This window comes from Bactrocera dorsalis, chromosome 3, assembly GCF_023373825.1.
Source record: "Bactrocera dorsalis isolate Fly_Bdor chromosome 3, ASM2337382v1, whole genome shotgun sequence".
NCBI classification, from domain to species: domain Eukaryota; kingdom Metazoa; phylum Arthropoda; class Insecta; order Diptera; family Tephritidae; genus Bactrocera; species Bactrocera dorsalis.
In genome coordinates this window covers 30,210,555-30,222,302 of record NC_064305.1, presented here as the reverse complement: position 1 = coordinate 30,222,302, position 11,748 = coordinate 30,210,555, and positions in this window count along the sequence as shown.

Below are 11,748 nucleotides of genomic sequence, written 5' to 3'. Positions count from 1 at the left end.
TTACTCGAGCGTAAATAAATAGTAAAGTGTGAGTCTGTAAGCTTATTCTTGTAAACAGCGCTTTTACATACAACGTGTGATCCAAGTAGAGATACTTTTTCCATCACGTTTGAGTGTCGTCAAGCTGTCACGTTACTTTTCTCCAGTATTGTTTGGCATTTCATCATGCACAGACTTCAGCCTGAACAACGGTTATAAATCTTGAGAAGTTCCAAAAAAATCCAACGTTTTCGAGCCTAAGCGAGGAAGGACCCCGGCTCAATGGGTATGTAAACAGACAAAATAATTCCGGTAAGAACGTAATCAAGAATGGCGATTAATGGTCGCCTATTTGACAACACAATTCCAACACATCGCATAAATTAATGCATTTGCTGAGAAAACACTTCGGTGGGCAGATAATTTCACGTTTTTGGGCCTACGATTGGCCACCAAGATCGTGTGATATCACTCCGTTAGACTTTTTCCTGTGGAGATATGTATATTCCAAAGAAACCTCTTTATAAAATATTGAAAAAAACGTCAACGAAGCTATAATATCCTTCGCATTTCTTATAGGATAATCTTTGATTCGAACAGTTTGTTTGGAGATTCTAGCGTCGCCTTGGGCAATAATCTGTGTCAAAATCGTGAAGCTATTTTATTAAATAAAACAAATTGTAAAAAATGATAATTTTCGTCGGTCAATTTGTTAAAATCTTGTGTTCTTACCTTTGACAGTAAACCATGTAAAATTTTGTAAAGATATCTTGCCTATCGAAACCATTAAAATTTCACAGTTTATTTGACTCTCACTCATCAGCTTCTTATAGAATCAATTTCTTCCTTTCCTTGTAATCGTTTGCCTTTAGATCTCAGATATTTAATGAACATGGATTCAAGGAAGGGTATATTATGTTCTAAAATCTAACTTTTTTATCTTAACTTTACCGACTACAGTGGCTCCTCATTGTACGTTTCCTGAAGTGAAGTCATACGTAAAGTATCCGCAGTATCTATACTCGTATGCTTGTACTCGTACATGCACTAAATAAGTTCCAATAAAATCTGACTTATTGCACACTTTAGAATTAACAACATTTTCTGGTTGGTTCAAATATTCCAACTGAAGTCATAGTAAGAGGGGCTGATGGTTAGTAACTTAACTATTCGTTCAATTTGATGTCTTCTGAAAGTGCGTCTGGTATCAGTAGCAAATGTTATTTTCCACTTAGGAACCTTTCCCACGGAATAGTTATTTTGATAGAAGATAACCGATATTGTCATCTTTATTTCACACTCTAATAATTTTCATCTTTTTCTGTACATACTATTATCGAATACTAAATGGTTTCTAGAATATTCTAGAGACCTACTTGATAGTAATATATGTTTGGTTTCTTCTATTGGTGGCGAAAATGGCATAACTTTGATAAGATCTATCAGTCGCATCCAAAAACTTCTTTATTTCAAAGCGAAAAGGTTTTCCTTATAAACTACTAAATCCACTAGATGGGGCGCCGAGTATTCTCATTGTTTTACACTATTTATTACCACGTACATAAAAAGGTTTCTCTGTTTCTTTTCTGTCTTTAGTGCGTTAGTGGTGCAGAAACTCTTTTTTAAAATAAAAAGTCCAACTTGGGGTCTACTTTAGCTCGAGATTTTTCCCACCACTAGTTCATAGAGCTAGAACGATTGGCGCGCTGTTGTTGACTCGGCTATAATCGCGTAAGCGGTGTCTACGCCAGTAAAGAAGAAGAAGAAGTTCATAGAGCTAACACAGAAAATCAATTTCTCGTCAGGTTTATATGTTTTAGTTGGTTTTCAATTTACTATTTTGTGTACACTGAAAAGGCTATAGTTTATCACGAAGGTTTTAAAACTCAGTAAGAAAAGTTGGAGACCCCATAAAGTATATAAATAAATGATCGCTTGACTTGCTGGGTCGACGTCATCCAGGAGTTTGCATGGAACGTTTTTCATTTTACGAAATATCTTCACCAAACTTGGGATAGGTTCTTGCCTAAGGCGATAATGTAATATTCTATCGAAATTATTCTAATCGGATCACTATAGCATATAACTGCCATAGAAACTGAGCGATCTGAATAAAGTTCTTATAAGAAATCTTTAGAATTGCATTTGAAAGGTATTATAGACTCTGTGCAACGAAATTAACCTTTTTTCATGTTTTCATTATTATTTGCTCATAGTCGTTTATAAATCTAAAGTAAATAAAAGTAGTCTTATCATCTATGTTAGGATCCTTGATCACTTCATCCATTTCAAGCTTTCGACTCAGTATGTTGAGGAAGTGCCTAGAACTTAATTCTTGTGGTTTACCACTAGAATCCTCTATTTAAGTTTTTGACAACGTTACTGTACATTTATAAACATACGATATGTATCTAGGTAAAAGCCGCTTAAGCAGCACTTGAGAAAATTAGTTGAAATTTATTAACATGGGAAACTATTTGATTGTTGCTGTTGTTGTTGTTATGCATAATAGATTGTATTAGGTTATAGGGAGGAAATATTATAGTTATTTGCAATTGACACGTTCAGACTTGCATACATGTACACATACACAGTCGGATGCTGCTAGACGCATTTCAAATTCATATCAAGCTGTCCTTCACCTCATTTAAGGAAGTATCGGCATATTTGGTTGTGTATATGTAGATGTATTTGTATGAGCGTATATACATGTTATTTATATTTATCTACGACTCATATCTATAGCGTATAGTTAAGTACTTATATATGAATATGTTAAAAGCCTATTGGCTACCTAAGGTTTGTTAGAAAAACGAAAACCGTTGTATGTAGCATATGGAAGTTGTGGTAGTATCAACATGCTACTAACCTGTCATTTACTAAAAAACTAATCGTATATAGTAAAGACAGCCGGATGTTTGAAAATCTTGAAAAAGTCAAGTATTCGCTCAAATTTATCTATTTTCGGCACAAAGATACACTGCTATGAATAAAACAAGCTACATATCTTATTATCATTGAGATAATTCACATATTGGCTAATATATGTATGCGGTACAAAGTCACCCGGTAGTTCGATTATCCCGTATTGATCCGATTCAACCCATTTTTGGCATACAGACAAACCATTATAAGAGAAGGATTATCCCTGAACTTCTATTATTTCTTAGACATTGACCGATATTTTCAAACAAAAAGGAATTATTTGTTCAAAGTTTAATACCAGTTTATTAATTGCTTCTTGATTTCCGTAATGGAAAGTAAAAGAATCAAGTGGAATATAAAATTGTGCTATATGGAAAGTAAGTGCGGTTTTCGTTCGATTTCGCTCATTTTCACAACGTGATATAGAAATATGAAAGAAATGCCACGTACCAAGTTTTGTCCAAATCGGTGAATCGGGTCCCGAGATATGGGATTTCACCAAAAAGTGAGCGGTGCCACGTCCGTCATCCAATTTTCACATCAGATTCCATAAGGCTCTCTTACACGAGTACCATCTCGGTGGTAAAATTAATTTAGCGACGTATTTAGTTATTGATTTATGACGATTTTACTAGTTTTTAACAGTACTGTTATATGGAGAATGGGCGGGGTTATCCTCCAATTTTCTCCATTTTCTTACTGTAGGTAGATGTACTCATAAGATTTGTACTCAGCAAGTTTGGCTGTAGTAACATTGTTAAAAAAAAAATTCCTCTGGTGCCCCTTGCTACTGGGATCCTCTGTACTAAATTACTATTTATAGTTTAGTTTAGCGCTTAATTGCGGCACTTTATATTTTTCCGCAATTTGTGGACGTGGTAGCGATCCGATTACGCCCATCTACGAACTCGAATTTTTTAGTGTACTAAGGAATTCGCATACCAAGTTTCATGTAGAAATCTCACTTTTTGCTCAAGTTATAGCTTACACGGACAGACGGACAGATCAGTCGAAGAACAATCGGTGTATAATATAAATTTAAGAAGTCAAGTTGTACGTACAAGTGAAAATGAGAATTCAGGGCAACCCACTCAACGTCTTCGTGCTAATACTTTAAGACAACGAGGGGCCGGTCAACAAGAGCCTAGCGCACATAGAAAACATAACCAACAGCGGATGCAGGATAATCGAGCACTGGCACGAGCAACACTTAATCGTCCGCGTTTGAATATGATCGTGAAATTATCACATCCATTAATCACGATCGATTGTATTGACAAAGAGCGTCGACATTTTCATGCTTTCAAGAACAAAGGTGAATCAGCTGTTTTATGCTGGGAAAATTTCATTGCCAAAACTCAATTGGTATCTTCTTCTTTATTGGCGTAGACACCGCTTACGCGATTATAGCCGAGTTTCATTTGGTATCATTTCTTCTTTTCGCTACGTGGCGCTAATTGGATTTTCCAAGCGAAGCCAGGTCCTTCTTCACTTGGTCTTTTCAACGGAGTGGAGGTCTTTCTCTTCCTCTGCTTCCCCCAAATCTTTCTTGGAACTTTTCTCTCGAAAACTTGCAACGTCGACTCATCGGTTGTTGTCATCGTCCAAGCCTCTGCAATGTTGAAGGTGTTTATGCGAATTCCTAAATAGAAGAAACTATCCACATCTTCAAAGTTATGACTGCCAACCGTGACGTGAGAGCCAAATTGCGAGTGCGACAACTATTTGTGTGATGACAGGAGATATTTCGTCTTGCCTTTGTTCACTGCCAGACCCATTTGCTTTGTTTCCTTGTCCAGTCTGGAGAACTAACGTCGCGGGTGTTGAGGCCGATGATATCAATATCATTGGCATACACCACTCTTATAATAGATTGTACCTGCTCGATTAAGTTCTGAAGCTCGAACTATTTTCTCCAGAAGTAGGTTGAAAAAGTCGCACGATAGGGAATCGCCTTGTCTGAAACCTCGTTTGTTATCGAACGGCTCGGAGAGGTCCTTCCCGATCCTGACGGAGCTTTTCATGTTGCCCAATGTCAGTTTACACAGCCGTATTAGTTTTGCGGGGATACCAAATTCAGACATCGCGGCATATAGGCAGCTCCTTTTCGTGCTGTCGAAAGCAGCCTTGAAATCGACGAAGAGGTGGTGTGTGTCAATTCTCGTTCACGGGTCTTTTCCAAAATTTGGCGCATGGTGAATATATGGTCGGTTGTTCATTTTCCAGGTCTAAAGCCACACTGATAAGGTCCAATCAATTTGTTGCCGGTGGGCTTTAATCTTTCACACAATACGCTCGATAGAACATTATACGCGATGTTGAAGAGGCTTATCCCACGGTAGTTGGCGCAGATTGTGGGGTCTCCCTTATTGTAGATTGGGCAGAGCACACTCTTTACAAAGAAGCTGATACATGCTTTTTAATATTTCTTCGGTGCAGTGTTTGAATAGTTCGACCCGAAATCCATCGGCCCCTCTGCTTTGTTGTTCTTCAGACGAGTAATTGCTATTCGAACAATAGAACGGTTGCTTCATTGTCATCGGCGATCGGGTTCGCCTTTTCACGGCGTTGTGCTTTTACTGCCATTCAGCAGGCTGGAGAGTCTTCCCTCCATAATTTTAGTATCCTCTAGGCATCGGTCACTATATCGGCTTTGGGGGTTTTACAAGAGTATTCTCGGTCTTGAAACCTTCTGTTAGCCGCCGCATCTTTTCGTAGAGTTTTCGATCATTACCCTGTCGACCAGCTTGTCAAGCTCTTCATACTCACGTATTTCGGTGTAACGTGGCGAGAGAGCAGGAGTGTAAGCCGAGCAGAAAATCATTCGGCTGTCTGTCGTGATTGCATCTTTCCGACGTCGGACCTTCCTTGTGTTTGTTGACGTGAGTTTTTTGCTGCACAGAGGCGGGTGCGAATCATCACCCAAGTTGATGTTAGGACCCCGGGGCGTACGCACATCTAAAACACTGGAGACGTTGTCTATCGCAACATGATTGATCTGGTTGGTGGTATCGATCCGGAGACAGCCAGGAAGCTTGATGAATTTTCTTATGCTGGAATCTAGTACTTCAGATAACAATATTTCGGGCTCCGGCGAGGTCAATCAGCCTCAACCCATTTGGAGATGTTTCGTCATGGAGGCTTTATTTACCGACCGTAGTGTAAAGTCGCCAAACACGATTTTGACATCGTGGCGGGGGCATCTCTCATAAGTGCGCTCCAAGCACTCATAAAAGGCATATTTGGTCACATCGTCCTTCTCTTCCGTCGGGGCATTGCCGCAAATCAGCGATATGTTGAAGAACATCGCTTTGGTGCGGATTGTGGCTAGACGTTCATCCACCGGAATGAATGATAGTACTCGGCGACGGAGTCTCCCACCAAACTTGCGCTCCTTTATATAGCCAATGTAGTAAATGCCACAAGGACCTACTCGCCTCAGTTCTTGGTCCGAGCCATCATATTTCCTGGACTATGTCAGCCTTCACTCTAACGACGACATTAACCAGCTGGGCAGCGGAACCTTCCCAAATAATGGACCGGACGTTCCAGGTGCATGCCCTGGTAGTCCTTATTTCATTTTCCATGGTCGTCATCAAAAAGGAGATCACTCATCCGGGGCAGTTGGTAATCTTTCATTGGTGGCGCTTTTTACGTGATGGGTCCCAAACACCGCGCACAGCCCTGTGTAGGGGATATTTCGCCTTCTCACTTTAGCTCGCCTTCAAACCGATGTTCTTAGGCTACCTAGAGGATACTTGGTCAAAGACCGGAAGTCGTGAGCTGCTTGGGCCATATGTAAAAGAATCGTTTCTGACCACTCCCAAGTGAATGGTGATCAGAGAACTTTCCTCACTTGCGTGAACTTCTACACGTGACTCCATCCTTCAATACCACCGGAGCCTTTAAAAACACTTTTAGGTAGAACCACATCTCAATCGAAATTGTTTTTACGGAAAATTCGTAAATTTAATACATGCTTCCAAATGACGTCATTTGGAGCAACAAAAATTGTTCATCATGAAGATGGTCAGAATTTTGAATCTACAGTCAAGCTTAAAGTTCAAGTACACCATCGAACCAGTTCATTGCTTCCAATGCCTGATGCCGAACCAACATTTTTTCAACTTTATTTTGTGGGAAATGAGGAGCAATAGTCACATTCACGCTGCGCTTATAACCATTTAGAGCAGATGGAGGAACCAGAAGTTGTGTACATTTTTGATAGGTTGTTGAAAAACCATAACTAATTGGTACAGTTGTTCAAGACCCTTTCTAACAGACTGCAAAACGACAAAAACTTCATTGTCATTAAAGCAGACAAAGAGCCCTAAAAAGAGCACACAGGCATATACATACATACTCGTATAATGTTCCAACTGTTAATGAAGTTGTAGTTGTTATGGTTGGTAACCCATGTGAACGTCGAGACATACGCATACAACGCAGAGATAATACGATGCAAATAATTCAAGACAACCATCGATCGTACGATGCTTTGCAGTGTCCGTTGATGTTTTGGGAAGGAGAAGATGGGTATTATTTAAATATTAAACAAAGGAACTTATCGATTATCTTACAATTATTTAAGTCAATAATTTCTGTAATTTCATTTTGTAAGATTGGGAATCTTACCAGACGGCGTCAGCAGAAGCTGTATGGAAGAAGACGAGATGGAAACAACTCAACACTTCTTTTTTGAGTATCCCACGTTTGGGAGGTGAAGTCTTAAACACTTGGAAGCGCATACCTTCAGACATCCTACTGAACTGCCGGGAATGGAAATTAAACCCATGTGCAAATTTAAATTGACAACTAAGCCTCATTTCTATGGCTTCTCAATGAACCACATATAGCAGTCCACGAGCAATTTTTATGGAAATCTATTACATTATCACAGCTGATTTAGACACTACAAAGGTAAAAAATGTGAACAAACACATTTTTTTAAAGCAATGAAAGAATCCTTGAAAGGCAAAAACAGCTGTTTTTCATCTTTCCGACGGCAGTGAGAACGGGCTGATTAGTGAAAGGCTTAAATGTAATCTAATCCTTTCAAATTTTTGGTCTGAACATGGTATTACCTAACCTATCGAGCCGAAGACACTGCGTAAGTATAAAATCTAAATAAGCTCATATCGCTGACATTTTTTATCTGATCAAATTCATATTCTCGAAAAATATTTTAAAATATATCTACATTCGATATACATATGTATACTTACTATAGAAAAATACATTTCGATTTTTTAAGTTTATAAGTGTAAAACTTTTCACATTTTTTCAATAAAATCTCGTTTCGCCCTTTTCTTCTGCCTAAAGATATCCTTCTTCTACCAATGAAACCCCTTGGCCGTTCTTCGATTGCTTTCATTGTACAAACACGTGTGTAATAAGCAACAAAACGCTGTTTTATTATAACTCACTGCCAATAGCTTTCAAATACCTTAAAATTTTTCATGTAAAATAAATTAAGCAGACTACAGGACTTACACTCGATGAAATTCCTCAAATCCAATCTGCGCATAAATTGCTATCTTCAGCAACCACACGTCTTCGCAAATTCATAAATTGACCGCCGACGCATCTGCAACTTTTTTGTCTTAAGATTTGCTTTGATTCTTTTCTTCGCATCCTTTCTGTTTGTTTTCCTCAATTAGAGGCTTTCCTCCCCCAACGATTATGGCATTATGAAGTTCATAACTGATTTTCGGCACAACTTGTGCACAACAAGTCGTCATAACATTAGCATAGTGTAGACCACCGATTTATGCGCACAGCAACAGGCTACGATAGAAATAATAAAAATAAAAATAATAACAACAAACACGCAGGCACTAACCAATTTCACGTTGATTAAACATCAAGTTTGGGTATAGACCTACCAAGAAATAAATGTATAGTATATACATATATTAACTTAATTTTTCATATGTTTATACGGTTCTAAATTTCACCATAATCATATAACTATGTATATATATGTACTATATATATGTGTGTGCGTGTGTGTGTGTGTCTATATATGTAGTGCTTCTAGTAGTAATATTCTCCTTAAATCTGTGTCAGCTTAAGTGAAGTCACTGCTGCGGCGTCAGCGTTAGGCTGCTTGTCTGCATTATACCCTACTTAGCGCACAAAGATATATCTTTAACTAAAAAATTTGTTCATACAAAAACTTTATTTTCGTCAGCCAGATAGGCGCTCCAGACAAATCAGCAGCTTATTGAATTTACGAAGTTTCTTTCTGGATATAGCAAACTTTCTCGCAAAATTAATTTAACCTGTTCAGGGTATAAAAACTATCGACTCAATTCGTGGAAGCAAATCCTTATTTTTTTGTTGCTACACAAAATCTGGCAGCCGCAAGGACAACAGAATGCATACGGGTGGAAAAAGTGAAGACATACACACGTTCTACACCAATATAAATTTGCTAAATAAATATGTGTGTGAATTTTTATGTTCCACATTTGGTGTGAATGAGCCAGTTGGGCTTTCTTTGATGAGTTTACATGCTTGTATACAGAAGTTTGTGTGGTTATATATGTATACGAATCGGGTTTCGTCGGTGCGGATATGCGCGTGTGTATGATTATTTGTAACACACACTAATCTATTTATCAGTTATCAGCAAGATTTGCAAGGGCTTTTGTGACGTGCGGATATTTTTAGGGTACATGGGTGACATTTACTTTACTTTACTTTATCCACATGTACTTACTTATAATATATATACTATATATATATGTCCATCTATATTGTATGAGTGGCTATGCGTGCACTCGTACAATCGCACAAAAATCGCCACATACGTTCAGTTATGAGTTGACACTTCGGCAGCACGCTTTAAAAGCCGTGCAATAATAATAACAAGAAAGAAGAGTGAAATTTATTTCAGAGAGAAAACGATGTCATGAAATAGGTTTGATTGAGATAGGAACATATATTGCCATATAAAATAGTAAAATTTAGTTAGATCAATACTACAGGTTGTAACGTGGCTTTTGCCACCTTCCAATAAGTTACGTCAACTTCGCCCCACAGTACACCATGTACCCGCACCATACGCACACAACGATGCTGAACCCCGCTAGAGCTTTCCACCATACGTCCTAATGCACCATACGCATACTCACCTCGCTACCGCGACGAAAGCTGCGCTGTGCTTGCTATATAAGCAAGCACTTCGCACTGAGTGCGCTCATTTGCTCCAGTTCGCCGAATCGGACGGTCACCGGGAACAGCAGTAGGCAGCGGGAAGTCAACGCCGGCTCATCAATCCCGTTCGTTTTCATCACCGTGCCAGCTTCACTAAGCGTCAACGCCGGCTCATCAATCCCGTTCGTTTTCATCACCGTGCCAGCTTCAATAAGCGTCAACGCCGGCTCATCAATCCCGTTCGTTTTCATCACCGTGCCAGCTGCAATAAGCGTCAACGCCGGCTCATCAATCCCGTTCGTTTTCATCATCGTGCCAGCTTCACTAAGCGTTAACGCTGGCTCATCAATCCCGTTCGTTTTCATCACCGTGCCAGCTTCAATAAGCGTCAACGCCGGCTCATCAATCCCGTTCGTTTTCATCACCGTGCCAGCTTCAATAAGCGTCAACGCCGGCTCATCAATCCCGTTCGTTTTCATCACCGTGCCAGCTTCACTAAGCGTCAACGCCGGCTCATCAATCCCGTTCGTTTTCATCACCGTGCCAGCTTCACTAAGCGTCAACGCCGGCTCATCAATCCTGCTCGTTTTCATCACGCTGGTCTGGCTGTCCACTGAAAGGGGGGGCGTGGACAATTCGTTTATTAAAATCAAATCTTTTATTTGCTAAGGGTTCATGGGTCCCAAGGCTGACCCTGGAGCGGCTGAGCTTACCTCAGCTATGGACGAGACCCCATTACAAATGGCGCCCGAGCAGGGACCTGATTTTGTGAGTGACAGTGAAAAACATGAAACGGTCACCAACGCTCATGAATCAGGTTCGCCGCGCCCCCCACACAATCATAAGCATCGCAGTACTCCAGCGAACAAGGCTCTAACGCTTGAGACGGACACGACCAGTTGGATTTACTGGCTGAAGAAGGACCGATTAATCACCGAGTGCAGACGACACCACATCGCTGTCGAAGGGCGCACCGTAGCAGATCTCCGTACCGAGCTGAGCGCCTGCATCCGTGCAAAGCGCCACAATAAATCCACGGAAGATCTGGTGAAAGCTTTGGAAAGGGAAATGAAGGAGGAAGATAACGCCACCATACTCGTTCCAACCACCACAGTGAGAATCCCCAGCAAAGCGATAGCAACACGTGACATAACCTCAGCCGCAAGAGTGCCGGATTTGGAGGTTATAAACTCCGTGCGGCAATGGAACATACGCTACAGCGGTCGCGAAAATTTACACGACTTTTTAGAGCGATGCGAGGAACTCGCCGAATGCTACTCTATAGCAAACAACCAGCTTCTTGCTACTATGCCGGAAATTTTGCAGGACAAAGCGCTGCAATGGTTTCGTATAAAACGCAATGTCATCAACACGTGGGACGACTTTCGTTACGAGGCTCAACGGTTCTTTTTACCGAAACGTCACCTCGCATATCTGGAGGAAACCATCCATCAGCGCAAGCAATTACCCAGAGAGAAAGCAAAGGATTATGTGCTGGCCATCCAAACGCTCATCCGCCAGCACCCGAAACTACGCGATGAAGATCACACCGAGCGTATATATGACGGTCTAAGGGTGGAATATCGCTTATATGTCCGTCGGAGCGATTTCAACAGCGTGGACGAACTACTCGAATTAACGGAAGAATTCGAATTGTTGAAAGGCGAGGAGACCAGGCAAGCG